Here is a 25,505-nt window from a genome sequence, read left to right on the forward strand (position 1 = left end):
GTAAAGCGTCTGGAATGTTGCACCCGAGTACCAGGGGAGGAAAACTGAGACATATTTGAACACGTCTCCCGTTCACATGGTTGATCATACTTGGGTTCCACATGCATGTTTTAGCTGAAGGAAGTATACCTTAAACCTGGAGAGTTGAGACCCGTGTAATGGGTACCATGCAATATGACTTCAAAGGGTCTTCATTTGCTCACCGAACCTCTCCAATCCTATCACTGCTGCGTTTATGCCCCTGTACACATGCTTGATTCTCTTTCGGAGACATAGCAATCCATAGGTTTGAAGATACTTACTAGTCAGGTACATTCTTAGGCGTTTAATATGGGGTGTTGAGTCCATTTCGTTGAGCAAGGAGTAGCTCTTGTCTATTCCATATTTGACTTAAGGAACTTTATCTGTGCTCATTTCAATCTCTGGTTTTATGCAGCACCCCAACTCACCTTTACCCTTAAGCAAGCATAAGTTGGTTTTCTAAATTTGAGACCCTGTTCTGTTCTGTAATTCAGTTCCTGTGTAGCCAAGTTTACATTCCGTGTATTACTGATATCTTATGATGTTTCTTTTTCTGTGTGACTTACTTCAGTTAGAATCATCATACCTGAATCCACTCATTGTGCTGCTACGGGCCTGATGACACAGATTTCATTGCTGAGTGATATTGCTTTGTAAGTATATACCACAACTTCTTTATCCATTTTTCACTTTCTGCGATGTTGAACTTGTACTGTAAACGAGGTTCTTGTAAACAGAGGCGTCCCAAACTTTGGGGTGGCTGTGTCTTTTTGATTTTAATTTCCCTAAGCTATAGGACCATAAGTGGAAGTGCCCTAGGCTCTGTTGCTTTGTTTTTTAGATGTTTCAGGAAACACCATACACTTCTCCCAAGTGTCTGTTGGCAATTTACATCCCGCCCATCAGCATAACAAGGCTCCCAGTTCTCAATGGCCTGTTGCCTTTCTGGATTTTACACTTTTTTCAGATGGCCCTTTTGACCGGGGGGAAGTGAGACTTCATTGTAGTGCAGATTTCCTTTGCAAGCTTGCTTGGTTGGCCAAAAAGGGCGTATGCGTTTTTTCCTGAATATATTCAGGAAAAAACGCATACGCCCTTTTTGGCCAAGTGCATCATTGTGGACGTTCTGCCTCTTTTCCTATGCTTTCAATGCAATTCCAGTCTACCTCCTGAAATCGGTTTCCTGCAATTCTGCCCCGCTTTCAAGTCCTCTTGGCAGCCTTACTTCAGTCTATTTTTGGACGATAGCTGTCATTTATAACTCTGCAGGTTTGTGAATTACAGTGCCCCTGAGCTCCTTTCTTCAACTCGCTTTCTTGTGACCTGGCTGCAACACCGCAGGATGGCTTCAGGCCCTAATCTGGTTCCGGCCCGGCATGCTGAGCCTTTGGTTATTTCCTCTTCCTGGTGGGAAATGAGAGTTAAATTTGCCCGTCCAGACACCTCCAGCTAGCCTCTCATTGGTTCTCGCTATTCCTGTTCATCTTCCGCAGAAATTGCAAACTGGGCCAAACAGGAGGTTAAAGGGACTGACTCTCCAAGTCGGGAGAGTGTTAGTAAAGCGTCTGGAATGTTGCACCCGAGTACCAGGGGAGGAAAACTGAGACATATTTGAACACGTCTCCCGTTCACATGGTTGATCATACTCTGGGTTCCACATGCATGTTTTAGCTGAAGGAAGAATACCTTAAAACTGGAGAGTTGAGACCCGTGCAATGGGTACCATGCAATATAACTTCAAAGGGTCTTCATTTGCTCACCGAACCTCTCCAATCCTATCACTGCTGTGTTTATTCCCCTGTACACACGCTTGATTCTCTTTTGGAGACATAGCAATCCATAGGTTTTAAGATACTTACTAGTCAGGTACATTCTTAGGGGTTTAATATGGGGTTTTGAGTACATTTCGTTGAGCAAGGAGTAGCTCTTGTCTATTCCATATTTGGCTTAAGGAACTTTATCTGTGCTCATTTCAATCTCTGGTTTTATGCAGCACCCCAACTCACCTTTCCCCTTAAGCAAGCATAAGTTGGTTTTCTAAATTTGAGACCCTGTTCTGTTCTGTAATTCAGTTCCTGTGTAGCCAAGTTTACATTCCGTGTATTACTGATATCTTATGATGTTTCTTTTTCTGTGTGACTTATTTCAGTTAGAATCATCATACCTGAATCCACTCATTGTGATGCTAAGGGCCTGATGACATAGAATTCATTGCTGAGTGATATTGCTTTGTAAGTAAATACCACAACTTCTTTATCCATTTTTCACTTTCTGCGATGTTGAACTTGTACTGTAAACGAGGTTCTTGTAAACAGAGGCGTCCCAAACTTTGGGGTGGCTGTGTCTTTTTGATTTTAATTTCCCTAAGCTATAGGACCATAAGTGGCAGTGCCCTAGGCTCTGTTGCTTTGTTTTTTAGATGTTTCAGGAAACACCATACACTTCTCCCGAGTGTCTGTTGGCAATTTACATCCCGCCCATCAGCATAACAAGGCTCCCAGTTCTCCATGGCCTGTCCTGCCTTTCTGGATTTTACACTTTTTTCAGATGGCCCTTTTGACCGGGGGGAAGTGAGACTTCATTGTAGTGCAGATTTCCTTTGCAAGCTTGCTTGGTTGGCCAAAAAGGTCGTATGCGTTTTTTCCTGAATATATTCAGGAAAAAACGCATACGCCCTTTTTGGCCAAGTGCATCATTGTGGACGTTCTGCCTCTTTTCCTATGCTTTCAATGCAATTCCAGTCTACCTCCTGAAATCGGTTTCCTGCAATTCTGCCCCGCTTTCAAGTCCTCTTGGCAGCCTTACTTCAGTCTATTTTTGGACGATAGCTGTCATTTATAACTCTGCAGGTTTGTGAATTACAGTGCCCCTGAGCTCCTTTCTTCAACTCGCTTTCTTGTGACCTGGCCGCAACACCGCAGGATGGCTTCAGGCCCTAATCTGGTTCCGGCACGGCACGATGAGCCTTTGGTTATTTCCTCTTCCTGGTGGGAAATGAGAGTTAAATTTGCCCGTCCAGACACCTCCAGCTAGTCTCTCATTGGTTCTCGCTATTCCTGTTCATCTTCCGCAGAAATTGCAAACTGGGCCAAACAGGAGGTTAAAGGGACTGACTCTCCAAGTCGGGAGAGTGTTAGTAAAGCGTCTGGAATGTTGCACCCGAGTACCAGGGTACGAAAACTGAGACATATTTGAACACGTCTCCCGATCAAATGGTTGATCATACTCTAGGTTCCACATGCATGTTTTAGCTGAAGGAAGAATACCTTAAACCTGGAGAGTTGAGACCCGTTTAATGGGTACCATGCAATATGACTTCAAAGGGTCTTCATTTGCTCACCGAACCTCTCCAATCCTATCACTGCTGCGTTTATGCCCCTGTACACATGCTTGATTCTCTTTCGGAGACATAGCAAACCATAGGTTTTAAGATACTTACTAGTCAGGTACATTCTTAGGCGTTTAATATGCGGTGTTGAGTCCATTTCGTTGAGCAAGGAGTAGCTCTTGTCTATTCCATATTTGACTTAAGGAACTTTATCTGTGCTCATTTCAATCTCTGGTTTTATGCAGCACCCCAACTCACCTTTACCCTTAAGCAAGCATAAGTTGGTTTTCTAAATTTGAGACCCTGTTCTGTTCTGTAATTCAGTTCCTGTGTAGCCAAGTTTACATTCCGTGTATTACTGATATCTTATGATGTTTCTTTTTCTGTGTGACTTACTTCAGTTAGAATCATCATACCTGAATCCACTCATTGTGCTGCTAAGGGCCTGATGACACAGATTTCATTGCTGAGTGATATTGCTTTGTAAGTAAATACCACAACTTCTTTATCCATTTTTCACTTTCTGCGATGTTGAACTTGTACTGTAAACGAGGTTCTTGTAAACGGAGCCGTTCCAAACTTTGGGGTGGCTGTGTCTTTTTGATTTTAATTTCCCTAAGCTATAGGACCATAAGTGGAAGTGCCCTAGGTTCTGTTGCTTTGTTTTTTAGATGTTTCAGGAAACACCATACACTTCTCCCGAGTGGTTGTTGGCAATTTACATCCCGCCCATCAGCATAACAAGGCTCCCAGTTCTCCATGGCCTGTCCTGCCTTTCTGGATTTTACACTTTTTTCAGATGGCCCTTTTGACCGGGGGGAAGTGAGACTTCATTGTAGTGCAGATTTCCTTTGCAAGCTTGCTTGGTTGGCCAAAACGTGCGTATGCGTTTTTTCCTGAATATATTCAGGAAAAAACGCATACGCCCTTTTTGGCCAAGTGCATCATTGTGGATGTTCTGCCTCTTTTCCTATGCTTTCAATGCAATTCCAGTCTACCTCCTGAAATCGGTTTCCTGCAATTCTGCCCCGCTTTCAAGTCCTCTTGGCAGCCTTACTTCAGTCTATTTTTGGACGATAGCTGTCATTTATAACTCTGCAGGTTTGTGCATTACAGTGCCCCTGAGCTCCTTTCTTCAACTTGCTTTCTTGTGACCTGGCCGCAACACCGCAGGATGGCTTCAGGCCCTAATCTGGTTCCGGCACGGCACGCTGAGCCTTTGGTTATTTCCTTTTCCTGGTGGGAAATGAGAGTTAAATTTGCCCGTCCAGACACCTCCAGCTAGTCTCTCATTGGTTCTCGCTATTCCTGTTCATCTTCCGCAGAAATTGCAAACTGGGCCAAACAGGAGGTTAAAGGCGCTGACTCTCCAAGTGGGGAGAGTGTTAGTAAAGCGTCTGGAATGTTGCACCCGAGTACCAGGGGAGGAAAACTGAGACATATTTGAACACGTCTCCCGTTCACATGGTTGATCATACTTGGGTTCCACATGCATGTTTTAGCTGAAGGAAGAATACCTTAAACCTGGAGAGTTGAGACCCGTGTAATGGGTACCATGCAATATGACTTCAAAGGGTCTTCATTTGCTCACCGAACCTCTCCAATCCTATCACTGCTGTGTTTATGCCCCTGTACACATGCTTGATTCTCTTTCGGAGACATAGCAATCCATAGGTTTTAAGATACTTACTAGTCAGGTACATTCTTAGGCGTTTAATATGCGGTGTTGAGTCCATTTCGTTGAGCAAGGAGTAGCTCTTGTCTATTCCATATTTGACTTAAGGAACTTTATCTGTGCTCATTTCAATCTCTGGTTTTATGCAGCACCCCAACTCACCTTTCCCCTTAAGCAAGCATAAGTTGGTTTTCTAAATTTGAGACCCTGTTCTGTTCTGTAATTCAGTTCCTGTGTAGCCAAGTTTACATTCCGTGTATTACTGATATCTTATGATGTTTCTTTTTCTGTGTGACTTACTTCAGTTAGAATCATCATACCTGAATCCACTCATTGTGCTGCTACGGGCCTGATGACACAGATTTCATTGCTGAGTGATATTGCTTTGTAAGTAAATACCACAACTTCTTTATCCATTTTTCACTTTCTGCGATGTTGAACTTGTACTGTAAACGAGGTTCTTGTAAACGGAGCCGTTCCAAACTTTGGGGTGGCTGTGTCTTTTTGATTTTAATTTCCCTAAGCTATAGGACCATAAGTGGAAGTGCCCTAGGTTCTGTTGCTTTGTTTTTTAGATGTTTCAGGAAACACCATACACTTCTCCCAAGTGGTTGTTGGCAATTTACATCCCGCCTATCAGCATAACAAGGCTCCCAGTTCTCCATGGCCTGTCCTGCCTTTCTGGATTTTACACTTTTTTCAGATGGCCCTTTTGACCAGGGGGAAGTGAGACTTCATTGTAGTGCAGATTTCCTTTGCAAGCTTGCTTGGTTGGCCAAAAAGGGCGTATGCGTTTTTTCCTGAATATATTCAGGAAAAAACGCATACGCCCTTTTTGGCCAAGTGCATCATTGTGGACGTTCTGCCTCTTTTCCTATGCTTTCAATGCAATTCCAGTCTACCTCCTGAAATCGGTTTCCTGCAATTCTGCCCCGCTTTCAAGTCCTCTTGGCAGCCTTACTTCAGTCTATTTTTGGACGATAGCTGTCATTTATAACTCTGCAGGTTTGTGCATTACAGTGCCCCTGAGCTCCTTTCTTCAACTTGCTTTCTTGTGACCTGGCCGCAACACCACAGGATGGCTTCAGGCCCTAATCTGGTTCCGGCATGGCACGCTGAGCCTTTGGTTATTTCCTTTTCCTGGTGGGAAATGAGAGTTTAATTTGCCCGTCCAGACACCTCCAGCTAGTCTCTCATTGGTTCTCGCTATTCCTGTTCATCTTCCGCAGAAATTGCAAACTGGGCCAAACAGGAGGTTAAAGGCGCTGACTCTCCAAGTGGGGAGAGTGTTAGTAAAGCATCTGGAATGTTGCACCCGAGTACCAGGGGAGGAAAACTGAGACATATTTGAACACGTCTCCCGTTCACATGGTTGATCATACTTGGGTTCCACATGCATGTTTTAGCTGAAGGAAGAATACCTTAAACCTGGAGAGTTAAGACCCGTGTAATGGGTACCATGCAATATGACTTCAAAGGGTCTTCATTTGCTCACCGAACCTCTCCAATCCTATCACTGCTGCGTTTATGCCCCTGTACACATGCTTGATTCTCTTTCGGAGACATAGCAATCCATAGGTTTTTAAGATACTTACTAGTCAGGTACATTCTTAGGCGTTTAATATGCGGTGTTGAGTCCATTTCGTTGAGCAAGGAGTAGCTCTTGTCTATTCCATATTTGACTTAAGGAACTTTATCTGTGCTCATTTCAATCTCTGGTTTTATGCAGCACCCCAACTCACCTTTCCCCTTAAGCAAGCATAAGTTGGTTTTCTAAATTTGAGACCCTGTTCTGTTTTGGAATGCAGTTCCTGTGTAGCCAAGTTTACATTCCGTGTATTAGTGATATCTTATGATGTTTCTTTTTCTGTGTGACTTATTTCAGTTAGAATCATTGTACCTGAATCCACTCATTATGCTTCTACGGGCCTGATGACATAGATTTCATTGCTGAGTGATACTGCATTGTACGTAAGTACCACAATTTCTTTATCCATTTTTCACTTTCTGTGATATTGAACTTGTACGGTAAACGAGGTTCTTGTAAACGGAGGCAATCCAAACTTTGGGGTGGCTGTGTCTTTTTGATTTTAATTTCCCTAAGCTATAGGCCCATAAGTGGAAGTGCCCTAGGCTCTGTTGCTTTGTTTTTTAGATGTTTCAGGAAACACCATACACTTCTCCCGAGTGGTTGTTGGCAATTTACATCCCACCCATCAGCATAACAAGGCTCCCAGTTCTCCATGGCCTGTCCTGCCTTTCTGGATTTTACACTTTTTTCAGATGGCCCTTTTGACCGGGGGGAAGTGAGACTTCATTGTAGTGCAGATTTCCTTTGCAAGCTTGCTTGGTTGGCCAAAAAGGGCGTATGCGTTTTTTCCTGAATATATTCAGGAAAAAACACATACGCCCTTTTTGGCCAAGTGCATCATTGTGGACGTTCTGCCTCTTTTCCTATGCTTTCAATGCAATTCCAGTCTACCTCCTGAAATCGGTTTCCTGCAATTCTGCCCCGCTTTCAAGTCCTCTTGGCAGCCTTACTTCAGTATATTTTTGGACGATAGCTGTCATTTATAACTCTGCAGGTTTGTGAACTACAGTGCCCCTGAGCTCCTTTCTTCAACTCGCTTTCTTTTGAGCTGGCCGCAACACCGCAGGATGGCTTCAGGCCCTAATCTGGTTCCGGTACGGCACGCTGAGCCTTTGGTTATTTCCTCTTCCTGGTGGGAAATGAGAGTTAAATTTGCCCGTCCAGACATCTCCAGCTAGCCTCTCATTGGTTCTCGCTATTCCTGTTCATCTTCCGCAGAAATTGCAAACTGGGCCAAACAGGAGGTTAAAGGCGCTGACTCTCCAAGTGGGGAGAGTGTTAGTAAAGCGTCTGGAATGTTGCACCCGAGTACCAGGGGAGGAAAACTGAGACATATTTGAACACGTCTCCCGTTCACATGGTTGATCATACTTGGGTTCCACATGCATGTTTTAGCTGAAGGAAGAATACCTAAAACCTGGGTAGTTGAAACCCGTGGAATGGGTACCATGCAATATGACTTCAAAGGGTCTTCATTTGCTCACCGAACCTCTCCAATCCTATCACTGCTGCGTTTATGCCCCTGTACACATGCTTGATTCTCTTTTGGAGACATAGCAATCCATAGGTTTTAAGATACTTACTAGTCAGGAACATTCTTAGGCGTTTAATATGGGGTGTTGAGTCCATTTCGTTGAGCAAGGAGTAGCTCTTGTCTATTCCATATTTGGCTTAAGGAACTTTATCTGTGCTCATTTCAATCTCTGGTTTTATGCAGCACCCCAACTCACCTTTACCCTTAAGCAAGCATAAGTTGGTTTTCTAAATTTGAGACCCTGTTCTGTTCTGTAATTCAGTTCCTGTGTAGCCAGGTTTACATTCCGTGTATTAGTGATATCTTATGATGTTTCTTTTTCTGTGTGACTTATTTCAGTTAGAATCATCATACCTGAATCCACTCATTGCGATGCTAAGGGCCTGATGACATAGATTTCATTGCTGAGTGATATTGCTTTGTAAGTGAATACCACAACTTCTTTATCCATTTTTCACTTTCTGCGATGTTGAACTTGTACTGTAAATGAGGTTCTTGTAAACGGAGCCGTTCCAAACTTTGGGGTGGCTGTGTCTTTTTGATTTTAATTTCCCTAAGCTATAGGACCATAAGTTGAAGTGCCCTAGGTTCTGTTGCTTTGTTTTTTAGATGTTTCAGGAAACACCATACACTTCTCCAGAGTGGTTGTTGGCAATTTACATCCCGCCCATCAGCATAACAAGGCTCCCAGTTCTCCATGGCCTGTCCTGCCTTTCTGGATTTTACACTTTTTTCAGATGGCCCTTTTGACCGGGGGGAAGTGAGACTTCATTGTAGTGCAGATTTCCTTTGCAAGCTTGCTTGGTTGGCCAAAAAGGGCGTATGCGTTTTTTCCTGAATATATTCAGGAAAAAACGCATACGCCCTTTTTGGCCAAGTGCATCATTGTGGACGTTCTGCCTCTTTTCCTATGCTTTCAATGCAATTCCAGTCTACCTCCTGAAATCGGTTTCCTGCAATTCTGCCCCGCTTTCAAGTCCTCTTGGCAGCCTTACTTCAGTCTATTTTTGGACGATAGCTGTCATTTATAACTCTGCAGGTTTGTGAATTACAGTGCCCCTGAGCTCCTTTCTTCAACTCGCTTTCTTTTGAGCTGGCCGCAACACCGCAGGATGGCTTCAGGCTCTAATCTGGTTCCGGTACGGCACGCTGAGCCTTTGGTTAATTCCTCTTCCTGGTGGGAAATGAGAGTTAAATTTGCCCGTCCAGACACCTCCAGCTAGCCTCTCATTGGTTCTCGCTATTCCTGTTCATCTTCCGCAGAAATTGCAAACTGGGCCAAACAGGAGGTTAAAGGCGCTGACTCTCCAAGTGGGGAGAGTGTTAGTAAAGCGTCTGGAATGTTGCACCCGAGTACCAGGGGAGGAAAACTGAGACATATTTGAACACGTCTCCCGTTCACATGGTTGATCATACTTGGGTTCCACATGCATGTTTTAGCTGAAGGAAGAATACCTTAAACCTGGGTAGTTGAAACCCGTGGAATGGGTACCATGCAATATGACTTCAAAGGGTCTTCATTTGCTCACCGAACCTCTCCAATCCTATCACTGCTGCGTTTATGCCCCTGTACACATGCTTGATTCTCTTTCGGAGACATAGCAATCCATAGGTTTTAAGATACTTACTAGTCAGGTACATTCTTAGGCGTTTAATATGCGGTGTTGAGTCCATTTCGTTGAGCAAGGAGTAGCTCTTGTCTATTCCATATTTGGCTTAAGGAACTTTATCTGTGCTCATTTCAATCTCTGGTTTTATGCAGCACCCCAACTCACCTTTACCCTTAAGCAAGCATAAGTTGGTTTTCTAAATTTGAGACCCTGTTCTGTTTTGGAATTCAGTTCCTGTGTAGCCAAGTTTACATTCCGTGTATTACTGATATCTTATGATGTTTCTTTTTCTGTGTGACTTATTTCAGTTAGAATCATCGTACCTGAATCTACTCATTATGCTGCTACGGGCCTGATGACATAGATTTCATTGCTGAGTGATACTGCATTGTACGTAAGTACCACAAGTTCTTTATCCATTTTTCACTTTCTGTGATGTTGAACTTGTATTGTAAACGAGGTTCTTGTAAACAGAGCCGTTCCAAACTTTGGGGTGGCTGTGTCTTTTTGATTTTAATTTCCCTAAGCTATAGGACCATAAGTGGAAATGCCCTAGGCTCTGTTGCTTTGTTTTTTAGATGTTTCAGGAAACACCATACACTTCTCCCGAGTGGTTGTTGGCAATTTACATCCCGCCCATCAGCATAACAAGGCTCCCAGTTCTCCATGGCCTGTCCTGCCTTTCTGGATTTTACACTTTTTTCAGATGGCCCTTTTGACCGGGGGGAAGTGAGACTTCATTGTAATGCAGATTTCCTTTGCAAGCTTGCTTGGTTGGCCAAAAAGAGCGTATGCGTTTTTTCCTGAATATATTCAGGAAAAAACGCATACGCCCTTTTTGGCCAAGTGCATCATTGTGGATGTTCTGCCTCTTTTCCTATGCTTTCAATGCAATTCCAGTCTACCTCCTGAAATCGGTTTCCTGCAATTCTGCCCCGCTTTCAAGTCCTCTTGGCAGCCTTACTTCAGTCTATTTTTGGACGATAGCTGTCATTTATAACTCTGCAGGTTTGTGAATTACAGTGCCCCTGAGCTCCTTTCTTCAACTCGCTTTCTTGTGACCTGGCCGCAACACCGCAGGATGGCTTCAGGCCCTAATCTGGTTCCGGCACGGCACGCTGAGCCTTTGGTTATTTCCTCTTCCTGGTGGGAAATGAGAGTTAAATTTGCCCGTCCAGACACCTCCAGCTAGTCTCTCATTGGTTCTCGCTATTCCTGTTCATCTTCCGCAGAAATTGCAAACTGGGCCAAACAGGAGGTTAAAGGGACTGACTCTCCAAGTCGGGAGAGTGTTAGTAAAGCGTCTGAAATGTTGCACCCGAGTACCAGGGTACAAAAACTGAGACATATTTGAACACGTCTCCCGATCACATGGTTGATCATACTCTAGGTTCCACATGCATGTTTTAGCTGAAGGAAGAATACCTTAAACCTGGGTAGTTGAAACCCGTGGAATGGGTACCATGCAATATGACTTCAAAGTGTCTTCATTTGCGCACCGAACCTCTCCAATCCTATCACTGCTGCGTTTATGCCCCTGTACACATGCTTGATTCTCTTTTGGAGACATAGCAATCCATAGGTTTTAAGATACTTACTAGTCAGGAACATTCTTAGGCGTTTAATATGGGGTGTTGAGTCCATTTCGTTGAGCAAGGAGTAGCTCTTGTCTATTCCATATTTGGCTTAAGGAACTTTATCTGTGCTCATTTCAATCTCTGGTTTTATGCAGCACCCCAACTCACCTTTACCCTTAAGCAAGCATAAGTTGGTTTTCTAAATTTGAGACCCTGTTCTGTTCTGTAATTCAGTTCCTGTGTAGCCAAGTTTACATTCCGTGTATTACTGATATCTTATGATGTTTCTTTTTCTGTGTGACTTACTTCAGTTAGAATCATCATACCTGAATCCACTCATTGTGCTGCTAAGGGCCTGATGACACAGATTTCATTGCTGAGTGATATTGCTTTGTAAGTAAATACCACAACTTCTTTATCCATTTTTCACTTTCTGCGATGTTGAACTTGTACTGTAAACGAGGTTCTTGTAAACAGAGCCGTTCCAAACTTTGGGGTGGCTGTGTCTTTTTGATTTTAATTTCCCTAAGCTATAGGACCATAAGTGGAAGTGCCCTAGGTTCTGTTGCTTTGTTTTTTAGATGTTTCAGGAAACACCATACACTTCTCCCGAGTGGTTGTTGGCAATTTACATCCCGCCCATCAGCATAACAAGGCTCCCAGTTCTCCATGGCCTGTCCTGCCTTTCTGGATTTTACACTTTTTTCAGATGGCCCTTTTGACCGGGGAGAAGTGAGACTTCATTGTAGTGCAGATTTCCTTTGCAAGCTTGCTTGGTTGGCCAAAAAGGGCGTATGCGTTTTTTCCTGAATATATTCAGGAAAAAACACATACGCCCTTTTTGGCCAAGTGCATCATTGTGGACGTTCTGCCTCTTTTCCTATGCTTTCAATGCAATTCCAGTCTACCTCCTGAAATCGGTTTCCTGCAATGCTGCCCCGCTTTCAAGTCCTCTTGGCAGCCTTACTTCAGTCTATTTTTGGACGATAGCTGTCATTTATAACTCTGCAGGTTTGTGAATTACAGTGCCCCTGAGCTCCTTTCTTCAACTCGCTTTCTTGTGACCTGGCCGCAACACCGCAGGATGGCTTCAGGCCCTAATCTCGTTCCGGCACGGCACGCTGAGCCTTTGGTTATTTCCTCTTCCTGGTGGGAAATGAGAGTTAAATTTGCCCGTCCAGACACCTCCAGCTAGCCTCTCATTGGTTCTCGCTATTCCTGTTCATCTTCCGCAGAAATTGCAAACTGGGCCAAACAGGAGGTTAAAGGCACTGACTCTCCAAGTGGGGAGAGTGTTAGTAAAGCGTCTGGAATGTTGCACCCGAGTACCAGGGGAGGAAAACTGAGACATATTTGAACACGTCTCCCGTTCACATGGTTGATCATACTTGGGTTCCACATGCATGTTTTAGCTGAAGGAAGAATACCTTAAACCTGGAGAGTTAAGACCCGTGTAATGGGTACCATGCAATATGACTTCAAAGGGTCTTCATTTGCTCACCGAACCTCTCCAATCCTATCACTGCTGCGTTTATGCCCCTGTACACATGCTTGATTCTCTTTTGGAGACATAGCAATCCATAGGTTTTAAGATACTTACTAGTCAGGAACATTCTTAGGCGTTTAATATGGGGTGTTGAGTCCATTTCGTTGAGCAAGGAGTAGCTCTTGTCTATTCCATATTTGGCTTAAGGAACTTTATCTGTGCTCATTTCAATCTCTGGTTTTATGCAGCACCCCAACTCACCTTTCCCCTTAAGCAAGCATAAGTTGGTTTTCTAAATTTGAGACCCTGTTCTGTTCTGTAATTCAGTTCCTGTGTAGGCAAGTTTACATTCCGTGTATTAGTGATATCTTATGATGTTTCTTTTTCTGTGTGACTTATTTCAGTTAGAATCATCATACCTGAATCCACTCATTGCGATGCTAAGGGCCTGATGACATAGATTTCATTGCTGAGTGATATTGCTTTGTAAGTGAATACCACAACTTCTTTATCCATTTTTCACTTTCTGCGATGTTGAACTTGTACTGTAAACGAGGTTCTTGTAAACAGAGCCGTTCCAAACTTTGGGGTGGCTGTGTCTTTTTGATTTTAATTTCCCTAAGCTATAGGACCATAAGTGGAAGTGCCCTAGGCTCTGTTGCTTTGTTTTTTAGATGTTTCAGGAAACACCATACACTTCTCCCAAGTGTCTGTTGGCAATTTACATCCCGCCCATCAGCATAACAAGGCTCCCAGTTCTCAATGGCCTGTTGCCTTTCTGGATTTTACACTTTTTTCAGATGGCCCTTTTGACCGGGGGGAAGTGAGACTTCATTGTAGTGCAGATTTCCTTTGCAAGCTTGCTTGGTTGGCCAAAAAGGGCGTATGCGTTTTTTCCTGAATATATTCAGGAAAAAACGCATACGCCCTTTTTGGCCAAGTGCATCATTGTGGATGTTCTGCCTCTTTTCCTATGCTTTCAATGCAATTCCAGTCTACCTCCTGAAATCGGTTTCCTGCAATTCTGCCCCGCTTTCAAGTCCTCTTGGCAGCCTTACTTCAGTCTATTTTTGGACGATAGCTGTCATTTATAACTCTGCAGGTTTGTGAATTACAGTGCCCCTGAGCTCCTTTCTTCAACTCGCTTTCTTGTGACCTGGCCGCAACACCGCAGGATGGCTTCAGGCCCTAATCTGGTTCCGGCACGGCACGCTGAGCCTTTGGTTATTTCCTCTTCCTGGTGGGAAATGAGAGTTAAATTTGCCCGTCCAGACACCTCCAGCTAGCCTCTCATTGGTTCTCGCTATTCCTGTTCATCTTCCGCAGAAATTGCAAACTGGGCCAAACAGGAGGTTAAAGGGACTGACTCTCCAAGTCGGGAGAGTGTTAGTAAAGCGTCTGGAATGTTGCACCCGAGTACCAGGGTACAAAAACTGAGACATATTTGAACACGTCTCCCGATCACATGGTTGATCATACTCTAGGTTCCACATGCATGTTTTAGCTGAAGGAAGAATACCTTAAACCTGGGTAGTTGAAACCCGTGGAATGGGTACCATGCAATATGACTTCAAAGGGTCTTCATTTGCTCACCGAACCTCTCCAATCCTATCACTGCTGCGTTTATGCCCCTGTACACATGCTTGATTCTCTTTCGGAGACATAGCAATCCATAGGTTTTAAGATACTTACTAGTCAGGTACATTCTTAGGCGTTTAATATGCGGTGTTGAGTCCATTTCGTTGAGCAAGGAGTAGCTCTTGTCTATTCCATATTTGACTTAAGGAACTTTATCTGTGCTCATTTCAATCTCTGGTTTTATGCAGCACCCCAACTCACCTTTACCCTTAAGCAAGCATAAGTTGGTTTTCTAAATTTGAGTCCCTGTTCTGTTCTGTAATTCAGTTCCTGTGTAGCCAAGTTTACATTCCGTGTATTACTGATATCTTATGATGTTTCTTTTTCTGTGTGACTTACTTCAGTTAGAATCATCATACCTGAATCCACTCATTGTGCTGCTACGGGCCTGATGACACAGATTTCATTGCTGAGTGATATTGCTTTGTAAATAAATACCACAACTTCTTTATCCATTTTTCACTTTCTGCGATGTTGAACTTGTACTGTAAACGAGGTTCTTGTAAACAGAGCCGTTCCAAACTTTGGGGTGGCTGTGTCTTTTTGATTTTAATTTCCCTAAGCTATAGGACCATAAGTGGAAGTGCCCTAGGTTCTGTTGCTTTGTTTTTTAGATGTTTCAGGAAACACCATACACTTCTCCCGAGTGGTTGTTGGCAATTTACATCCCGCCCATCAGCATAACAAGGCTCCCAGTTCTCAATGGCCTGTTGCCTTTCTGGATTTTACACTTTTTTCAGATGGCCCTTTTGACCGGGGGGAAGTGAGACTTCATTGTAGTGCAGATTTCCTTTGCAAGCTTGCTTGGTTGGCCAAAAAGGGCGTATGCGTTTTTTCCTGAATATATTCAGGAAAAAACGCATACGCCCTTTTTGGCCAAGTGCATCATTGTGGACGTTCTGCCTCTTTTCCTATGCTTTCAATGCAATTCCAGTCTACCTCCTGAAATCGGTTTCCTGCAATTCTGCCCCGCTTTCAAGTCCTCTTGGCAGCCTTACTTCAGTCTATTTTTGGACGATAGCTGTCATTTATAACTCTGCAGGTTTGTGAATTACAGTGCCCCTGAGCTCCTTTGTTCAACTCGCTTTCTTTTGAGCTGGCCGCAACACCGCAGGATGGCTTCAGGCCCTAATCTGGTTCCGGTACGGCACGCTGAGCCTTTGGTTATTTCCTCTTCCTGGTGGGAAATGAGAGTTAAATTTGCCCGTCCAGACACCTCCAGCTAGCCTCTCATTGGTTCTCGCTATTAATGTTCATCTTCCGCAGAAATTGCAAACTGGGCCAAACAGGAGGTTAAAGGCGCTGACTCTCCAAGTGGGGAGAGTGTTAGTAAAGCGTCTGGAATGTTGCACCCGAGTACCAGGGGAGGAAAACTGAGACATATTTGAACACGTCTCCCGTTCACATGGTTGATCATACTTGGGTTCCACATGCATGTTTTAGCTGAAGTAAGAATACCTTAAACCTGGAGAGTTAAGACCCGTGGAATGGGTACCATGCAATATGACTTCAAAGGGTCTTCATTTGCTCACCGAACCTCTCCAATCCTATCACTGCTGCGTTTATGCCCCTGTACACATGCTTGATTCACTTTCGGAGACATAGCAATCCATAGGTTTTAAGATACTTACTAATCAGGAACATTCTTAGGCGTTTAATATGGGGTGTTGAGTCCATTTCGTTGAGCAAGGAGTAGCTCTTGTCTATTCCATATTTGGCTTAAGGAACTTTATCTGTGCTCATTTCAATCTCTGGTTTTATGCAGCACCCCAACTCACCTTTCCCCTTAAGCAAGCATAAGTTGGTTTTCTAAATTTGAGACCCTGTTCTGTTCTGTAATTCAGTTCCTGTGTAGGCAAGTTTACATTCCGTGTATTAGTGATATCTTATGATGTTTCTTTTTCTGTGTGACTTATTTCAGTTAGAATCATCATACCTGAATCCACTCATTGCGATGCTAAGGGCCTGATGACATAGATTTCATTGCTGAGTGATATTGCTTTGTAAGTGAATACCACAACTTCTTTATCCATTTTTCACTTTCTGCGATGTTGAACTTGTACTGTAAACGAGGTTCTTGTAAACAGAGCCGTTCCAAACTTTGGGGTGGCTGTGTCTTTTTGATTTTAATTTCCCTAAGCTATAGGACCATAAGTGGAAGTGCCCTAGGCTCTGTTGCTTTGTTTTTTAGATGTTTCAGGAAACACCATACACTTCTCCCAAGTGTCTGTTGGCAATTTACATCCCGCCCATCAGCATAACAAGGCTCCCAGTTCTCAATGGCCTGTTGCCTTTCTGGATTTTACACTTTTTTCAGATGGCCCTTTTGACCGGGGGGAAGTGAGACTTCATTGTAGTGCAGATTTCCTTTGCAAGCTTGCTTGGTTGGCCAAAAAGGGCGTATGCGTTTTTTCCTGAATATATTCAGGAAAAAACGCATACGCCCTTTTTGGCCAAGTGCATCATTGTGGACGTTCTGCCTCTTTTCCTATGCTTTCAATGCAATTCCAGTCTACCTCCTGAAATCGGTTTCCTGCAATTCTGCCCCGCTTTCAAGTCCTCTTGGCAGCCTTACTTCAGTCTATTTTTGGACGATAGCTGTCATTTATAACTCTGCAGGTTTGTGAATTACAGTGCCCCTGAGCTCCTTTCTTCAACTCGCTTTCTTGTGACCTGGCCGCAACACCGCAGGATGGCTTCAGGCCCTAATCTGGTTCCGGCCCGGCATGCTGAGCCTTTGGTTAATTCCTCTTCCTGGTGGGAAATGAGAGTTAAATTTGCCCGTCCAGACACCTCCAGCTAGCCTCTCATTGGTTCTCGCTATTCCTGTTCATCTTCCGCAGAAATTGCAAACTGGGCCAAACAGGAGGTTAAAGGGAATGACTCTCCAAGTCGGGAGAGTGTTAGTAAAGCGTCTGGAATGTTGCACCCGAGTACCAGGGGAGGAAAACTGAGACATATTTGAACACGTCTCCCGTTCACATGGTTGATCATACTCTGGGTTCCACATGCATGTTTTAGCTGAAGGAAGAATACCTTAAACCTGGAGAGTTGAGACCCGTGTAATGGGTACCATGCAATATAATTTCAAAGGGTCTTCATTTGCTCACCGAACCTCTCCAATCCTATCACTGCTGTGTTTATTCCCCTGTACACACGCTTGATTCTCTTTTGGAGACATAGCAATCCATAGGTTTTAAGATACTTACTAGTCAGGTACATTCTTAGGGGTTTAATATGGGGTTTTGAGTCCATTTCGTTGAGCAAGGAGTAGCTCTTGTCTATTCCATATTTGACTTAAGGAACTTTATCTGTGCTCATTTCAATCTCTGGTTTTATGCAGCACCCCAACTCACCTTTCCCCTTAAGCAAGCATAAGTTGGTTTTCTAAATTTGAGACCCTGTTCTGTTCTGTAATTCAGTTCCTGTGTAGCCAAGTTTACATTCCGTGTATTACTGATATCTTATGATGTTTCTTTTTCTGTGTGACTTATTTCAGTTAGAATCATCATACCTGAATCCACTCATTGTGATGCTAAGGGCCTGATGACATAGAATTCATTGCTGAGTGATATTGCTTTGTAAGTAAATACCACAACTTCTTTATCCATTTTTCACTTTCTGCGATGTTGAACTTGTACTGTAAACGAGGTTCTTGTAAACAGAGGCGTCCCAAACTTTGGGGTGGCTGTGTCTTTTTGATTTTAATTTCCCTAAGCTATAGGACCATAAGTGGCAGTGCCCTAGGCTCTGTTGCTTTGTTTTTTAGATGTTTCAGGAAACACCATACACTTCTCCCGAGTGTCTGTTGGCAATTTACATCCCGCCCATCACCGTAACAAGGCTCCCAGTTCTCCATGGCCTGTCCTGCCTTTCTGGATTTTACACTTTTTTCAGATGGCCCTTTTGACCGGGGGGAAGTGAGACTTCATTGTAGTGCAGATTTCCTTTGCAAGCTTGCTTGGTTGGCCAAAAAGGGCGTATGCGTTTTTTCCTGAATATATTCAGGAAAAAACGCATACGCCCTTTTTGGCCAAGTGCATCATTGTGGACGTTCTGCCTCTTTTCCTATGCTTTCAATGCAATTCCAGTCTACCTCCTGAAATCGGTTTCCTGCAATTCTGCCCCGCTTTCAAGTCCTCTTGGCAGCCTTACTTCAGTCTATTTTTGGACGATAGCTGTCATTTATAACTCTGCAGGTTTGTGAATTACAGTGCCCCTGAGCTCCTTTCTTCAACTCGCTTTCTTGTGACCTGGCTGCAACACCGCAGGATGGCTTCAGGCCCTAATCTGGTTCCGGCATGGCACGCTGAGCCTTTGGTTATTTCCTCTTCCTGGTGGGAAATGAGAGTTAAATTTGCCCGTCCAGACACCTCCAGCTAGTCTCTCATTGGTTCTCGCTATTCCTGTTCATCTTCCGCAGAAATTGCAAACTGGGCCAAACAGGAGGTTAAAGGGACTGACTCTCCAAGTCGGGAGAGTGTTAGTAAAGCGTCTGGAATGTTGCACCCGAGTACCAGGGTACGAAAACTGAGACATATTTGAACACGTCTCCCGATCACATGGTTGATCATACTCTAGGTTCCACATGCATGTTTTAGCTGAAGGAAGAATACCTTAAACCTGGGTAGTTGAAACCCGTGGAATGGGTACCATGCAATATGACTTCAAAGGGTCTTCATTTGCTCACCGAACCTCTCCAATCCTATCACTGCTGCGTTTATGCCCCTGTACACATGCTTGATTCTCTTTCGGAGACATAGCAATCCATAGGTTTTAAGATACTTACTAGTCAGGTACATTCTTAGGCGTTTAATATGCGGTGTTGAGTCCATTTCGTTGAGCAAGGAGTAGCTCTTGTCTATTCCATATTTGACTTAAGGAACTTTATCTGTGCTCATTTCAATCTCTGGTTTTATGCAACACCCCAACTCACCTTTCCCCTTAAGCAAGCATAAGTTGGTTTTCTAAATTTGAGACCCTGTTCTGTTCTGTAATTCAGTTCCTGTGTAGCCAAGTTTACATTCCGTGTATTACTGATATCTTATGATGTTTCTTTTTCTGTGTGACTTACTTCAGTTAGAATCATCATACCTGAATCCACTCATTGTGCTGCTACGGGCCTGATGACACAGATTTCATTGCTGACTGATATTGCTTTGTAAGTAAATACCACAACTTCTTTATCCATTTTTCACTTTCTGCAATGTTGAACTTGTACTGTAAACGAGGTTCTTGTAAACAGAGCCGTTCCAAACTTTGGGGTGGCTGTGTCTTTTTGATTTTAATTTCCCTAAGCTATAGGACCATAAGTGGAAGTGCCCTAGGTTCTGTTGCTTTGTTTTTTAGATGTTTCAGGAAACACCATACACTTCTCCCGAGTGGTTGTTGGCAATTTACATCCCGCCCATCAGCATAACAAGGCTCCCAGTTCTCCAAGGCCTGTCCTGCCTTTCTGGATTTTACACTTTTTTCAGATGGCCCTTTTGACCGGGGGGTAGTGAGACTTCATTGTAGTGCAGATTTCCTTTGCAAGCTTGCTTGGTTGGCCAAAAAGGGCGTATGCGTTTTTTCCTGAATATATTCAGGAAAAAACGCATACGCCCTTTTTGGCCAAGTGCATCATTGTGGACGTTCTGCCTCTTTTCCTATGCTTTCAATGCAATTCCAGTCTACCTCCTGAAATCGGTTTCCTGCAATTCTGCCCCGCTTTCAAGTCCTCTTGGCAGCCTTACTTCAGTATATTTTTGGACGATAGCTGTCATTTATAACTCTGCAGGTTTGTGAATTACAGTGCCCCTGAGCTCCTTTGTTCAACTCGCTTTCTTTTGAGCTGGCCGCAACACCGCAGGATGGCTTCAGGCCCTAATCTGGTTCCGGTACGGCACGCTGAGCCTTTGGTTATTTCCTCTTCCTGGTGGGAAATGAGAGTTAAATTTGCCCGTCCAGACACCTCCAGCTAGCCTCTCATTGGTTCTCGCTATTCCTGTTCATCTTCCGCAGAAATTGCAAACTGGGCCAAACAGGAGGTTAAAGGCGCTGACTCTCCAAGTGGGGAGAGTGTTAGTAAAGCGTCTGGAATGTTGCACCCGAGTACCAGGGGAGGAAAACTGAGACATATTTGAACACGTCTCCCGTTCACATGGTTGATCATACTTGGGTTCCACATGCATGTTTTAGCTGAAGGAAGAATACCTTAAACCTGGAGAGTTAAGACCCGTGGAATGGGTACCATGCAATATGACTTCAAAGGGTCTTCATTTGCTCACCGAACCTCTCCAATCCTATCACTGCTGCGTTTATGCCCCTGTACACATGCTTGATTCTCTTTCGGAGACATAGCAATCCATAGGTTTTAAGATACTTACTAATCAGGAACATTCTTAGGCGTTTAATATGGGGTTTTGAGTCCATTTCGTTGAGCAAGGAGTAGCTCTTGTCTATTCCATATTTGGCTTAAGGAACTTTATCTGTGCTCATTTCAATCTCTGGTTTTATGCAGCACCCCAACTCACCTTTACCCTTAAGCAAGCATAAGTTGGTTTTCTAAATTTGAGACCCTGTTCTGTTCTGTAATTCAGTTCCTGTGTAGCCAAGTTTACATTCCGTGTATTAGTGATATCTTATGATGTTTCTTTTTCTGTGTGACTTATTTCAGTTAGAATCATCATACCTGAATCCACTCATTGCGATGCTAAGGGCCTGATGACATAGATTTCATTGCTGAGTGATATTGCTTTGTAAGTGAATACCACAACTTCTTTATCCATTTTTCACTTTCTGCGATGTTGAACTTGTACTGTAAACGAGGTTCTTGTAAACAGAGCCGTTCCAAACTTTGGGGTGGCTGTGTCTTTTTGATTTTAATTTCCCTAAGCTATAGGACCATAAGTGGAAGTGCCCTAGGCTCTGTTGCTTTGTTTTTTAGATGTTTCAGGAAACACCATACACTTCTCCCAAGTGTCTGTTGGCAATTTACATCCCGCCCATCAGCATAACAAGGCTCCCAGTTCTCAATGGCCTGTTGCCTTTCTGGATTTTACACTTTTTTCAGATGGCCCTTTTGACCGGGGGGAAGTGAGACTTCATTGTAGTGCAGATTTCCTTTGCAAGCTTGCTTGGTTGGCCAAAAAGGGCGTATGCGTTTTTTCCTGAATATATTCAGGAAAAAACGCATACGCCCTTTTTGGCCAAGTGCATCATTGTGGACGTTCTGCCTCTTTTCCTATGCTTTCAATGCAATTCCAGTCTACCTCCTGAAATCGGTTTCCTGCAATTCTGCCCCGCTTTCAAGTCCTCTTGGCAGCCTTACTTCAGTCTATTTTTGGACGATAGCTGTCATTTATAACTCTGCAGGTTTGTGAATTACAGTGCCCCTGAGCTCCTTTCTTCAACTCGCTTTCTTGTGACCTGGCCGCAACACCGCAGGATGGCTTCAGGCCCTAATCTGGTTCCGGCCCGGCATGCTGAGCCTTTGGTTAATTCCTCTTCCTGGTGGGAAATGAGAGTTAAATTTGCCCGTCCAGACACCTCCAGCTAGCCTCTCATTGGTTCTCGCTATTCCTGTTCATCTTCCACAGAAATTGCAAACTGGGCCAAACAGGAGGTTAAAGGGAATGACTCTCCAAGTGGGGAGAGTGTTAGTAAAGCGTCTGGAATGTTGCACCCGAGTACCAGGGGAGGAAAACTGAGACATATTTGAACACGTCTCCCGTTCACATGGTTGATCATAATCTGGGTTCCACATGCATGTTTTAGCTGAAGGAAGAATACCTTAAACCTGGAGAGTTGAGACCCGTGTAATGGGTACCATGCAATATAATTTCAAAGGGTCTTCATTTGCTCACCGAACCTCTCCAATCCTATCACTGCTGTGTTTATTCCCCTGTACACACGCTTGATTCTCTTTTGGAGACATAGCAATCCATAGGTTTTAAGATACTTACTAGTCAGGTACATTCTTAGGGGTTTAATATGGGGTTTTGAGTCCATTTCGTTGAGCAAGGAGTAGCTCTTGTCTATTCCATATTTGACTTAAGGAACTTTATCTGTGCTCATTTCAATCTCTGGTTTTATGCAGCACCCCAACTCACCTTTCCCCTTAAGCAAGCATAAGTTGGTTTTCTAAATTTGAGACCCTGTTCTGTTCTGTAATTCAGTTCCTGTGTAGCCAAGTTTACATTCCGTGTATTACTGATATCTTATGATGTTTCTTTTTCTGTGTGACTTATTTCAGTTAGAATCATCATACCTGAATCCACTCATTGTGATGCTAAGGGCCTGATGACATAGAATTCATTGCTGAGTGATATTGCTTTGTAAGTAAATACCACAACTTCTTTATCCATTTTTCACTTTCTGCGATGTTGAACTTGTACTGTAAACGAGGTTCTTGTAAACAGAGGCGTCCCAAACTTTGGGGTGGCTGTGTCTTTTTGATTTTAATTTCCCTAAGCTATAGGACCATAAGTGGCAGTGCCCTAGGCTCTGTTGCTTTGTTTTTTAGATGTTTCAGGAAACACCATACACTTCTCCCGAGTGTCTGTTGGCAATTTACATCCCGCCCATCAGCGTAACAAGGCTCCCAGTTCTCCATGGCCTGTCCTGCCTTTCTGGATTTTACACTTTTTTCAGATGGCCCTTTTGACCGGGGGGAAGTGAGACTTCATTGTAGTGCAGATTTCCTTTGCAAGCTTGCTTGGTTGGCCAAAAAGGGCGTATGCGTTTTTTCCTGAATATATTCAGGAAAAAACGCATACGCCCTTTTTGGCCAAGTGCATCATTGTGGACGTTCTGCCTCTTTTCCTATGCTTTCAATGCAATTCCAGTCTACCTCCTGAAATCGGTTTCCTGCAATTCTGCCCCGCTTTCAAGTCCTCTTGGCAGCCTTACTTCAGTCTATTTTTGGACGATAGCTGTCATTTATAACTCTGCAGGTTTGTGAATTACAGTGCCCCTGAGCTCCTTTCTTCAACTCGCTTTCTTGTGACCTGGCCGCAACACCGCAGGATGGCTTCAGGCCCTAATCTGGTTCCGGCACGGCATGCTGAGCCTTTGGTTATTTCCTCTTCCTGGTGGGAAATGAGAGTTAAATTTGCCCGTCCAGACACCTCCAGCTAGTCTCTCATTGGTTCTCGCTATTCCTGTTCATCTTCCGCAGAAATTGCAAACTGGGCCAAACAGGAGGTTAAAGGGACTGACTCTCCAAGTCGGGAGAGTATTAGTAAAGCGTCTGGAATGTTGCACCCGAGTACCAGGTTACGAAAACTGAGACATATTTGAACACGTCTCCCGATCACATGGTTGATCATACTCTAGGTTCCACATGTATGTTTTAGCTGAAGGAAGAATACCTTAAACCTGGGTAGTTGAAACCCGTGGAATGGGTACCATGCAATATGACTTCAAAGGGTCTTCATTTGCTCACCGAACCTCTCCAATCCTATCACTGCTGCGTTTATGCCCCTGTACACATGCTTGATTCTCTTTCGGAGACATAGCAATCCATAGGTTTTAAGATACTTACTAGTCAGGTACATTCTTAGGCGTTTAATATGCGGTGTTGAGTCCATTTCGTTGAGCAAGGAGTAGCTCTTGTCTATTCCATATTTGACTTAAGGAACTTTATCTGTGCTCATTTCAATCTCTGGTTTTATGCAACACCCCAACTCTGCTTTCCCCTTAAGCAAGCATAAGTTGGTTTTCTAAATTTGAGACCCTGTTCTGTTCTGTAATTCAGTTCCTGTGTAGCCAAGTTTACATTCCATGTATTACTGATATCTTATGATGTTTCTTTTTCTGTGTGACTTACTTCAGTTAGAATCATCATACCTGAATCCACTCATTGTGCTGCTACGGGCCTGATGACACAGATTTCATTGCTGAGTGATATTGCTTTGTAAGTACATACCACAACTTCTTTATCCATTTTTCACTTTCTGCGATGTTGAACTTGTACTGTAAACGAGGTTCTTGTAAACAGAGCCGTTCCAAACTTTGGGGTGGCTGTGTCTTTTTGATTTTAATTTCCCTAAGCTATAGGACCATAAGTGGAAGTGCCCTAGGTTCTGTTGCTTTGTTTTTTAGATGTTTCAGGAAACACCATACACTTCTCCTGAGTGGTTGTTGGCAATTTACATCCCGCCCATCAGCATAACAAGGCTCCCAGTTCTCCATGGCCTGTCCTGCCTTTCTGGATTTTACACTTTTTTCAGATGGCCCTTTTGACCGGGGGGAAGTGAGACTTCATTGTAGTGCAGATTTCCTTTGCAAGCTTGCTTGGTTGGCCAAAAAGGGCGTATGCGTTTTTTCCTGAATATATTCAGGAAAAAACGCATACGCCCTTTTTGGCCAAGTGCATCATTGTGGACGTTCTGCCTCTTTTCCTATGCTTTCAATGCAATTCCAGTCTACCTCCTGAAATCGGTTTCCTGCAATTCTGCCCCGCTTTCAAGTCCTCTTGGCAGCCTTACTTCAGTCTATTTTTGGACGATAGCTGTCATTTATAACTCTGCAGGTTTGTGAATTACAGTGCCCCTGAGCTCCTTTCTTCAACTCGCTTTCTTGTGACCTGGCCGCAACACCGCAGGATGGCTTCAGGCCCTAATCTGGTTCCGGCACGGCACGCTGAGCCTTTGGTTATTTCCTCTTCCTGGTGGGAAATGAGAGTTAAATTTGCCCGTCCAGACACCTCCAGCTAGCCTCTCATTGGTTCTCGCTATTCCTGTTCATCTTCCGCAGAAATTGCAAACTGGGTCAAACAGGAGGTTAAAGGCGCTGACTCTCCAAGTGGGGAGAGTGTTAGTAAAGCGTCTGGAATGTTGCACCCGAGTACCAGGGGAGGAAAACTGAGACATATTTGAACACGTCTCCCGTTCACATGGTTGATCATACTTGGGTTCCACATGCATGTTTTAGCTGAAGGAAGAATACCTAAAACCTGGGTAGTTGAAACCCGTGGAATGGGTACCATGCAATATGACTTCAAAGGGTCTTCATTTGCTCACCGAACCTCTCCAATCCTATCACTGCTGCGTTTATGCCCC

General features: G+C 43.8%; 1 long non-coding RNA gene across 42 annotated transcripts in view; it reads left to right on the forward strand.

Annotated features, from left to right (window-relative positions):
* Positions 1–25,505, forward strand: part of LOC307181137 — a 3,028,377-nt gene that overhangs the window by 2,004,504 nt on the left and 998,368 nt on the right. The window contains exon 13 of one of the 42 annotated variants that reach the window (XR_013825994.1): positions 6,914–6,999. The exons of 39 other annotated variants lie outside the window; for them this stretch is intronic. This is a non-coding gene — a long non-coding RNA (uncharacterized lncRNA). Of the gene's footprint in view, positions 1–596; positions 618–6,913; positions 7,000–8,492; positions 8,574–25,505 lie in introns of those variants that run through there. 2 more of the 42 variants (XR_013825964.1, XR_013825965.1) reach the window with 2 other exon arrangements.

This window comes from Stenella coeruleoalba (genome assembly GCF_951394435.1).
Source record: "Stenella coeruleoalba genome assembly, contig: scaffold_39, whole genome shotgun sequence".
NCBI classification, from domain to species: Eukaryota; Metazoa; Chordata; class Mammalia; order Artiodactyla; family Delphinidae; genus Stenella; species Stenella coeruleoalba.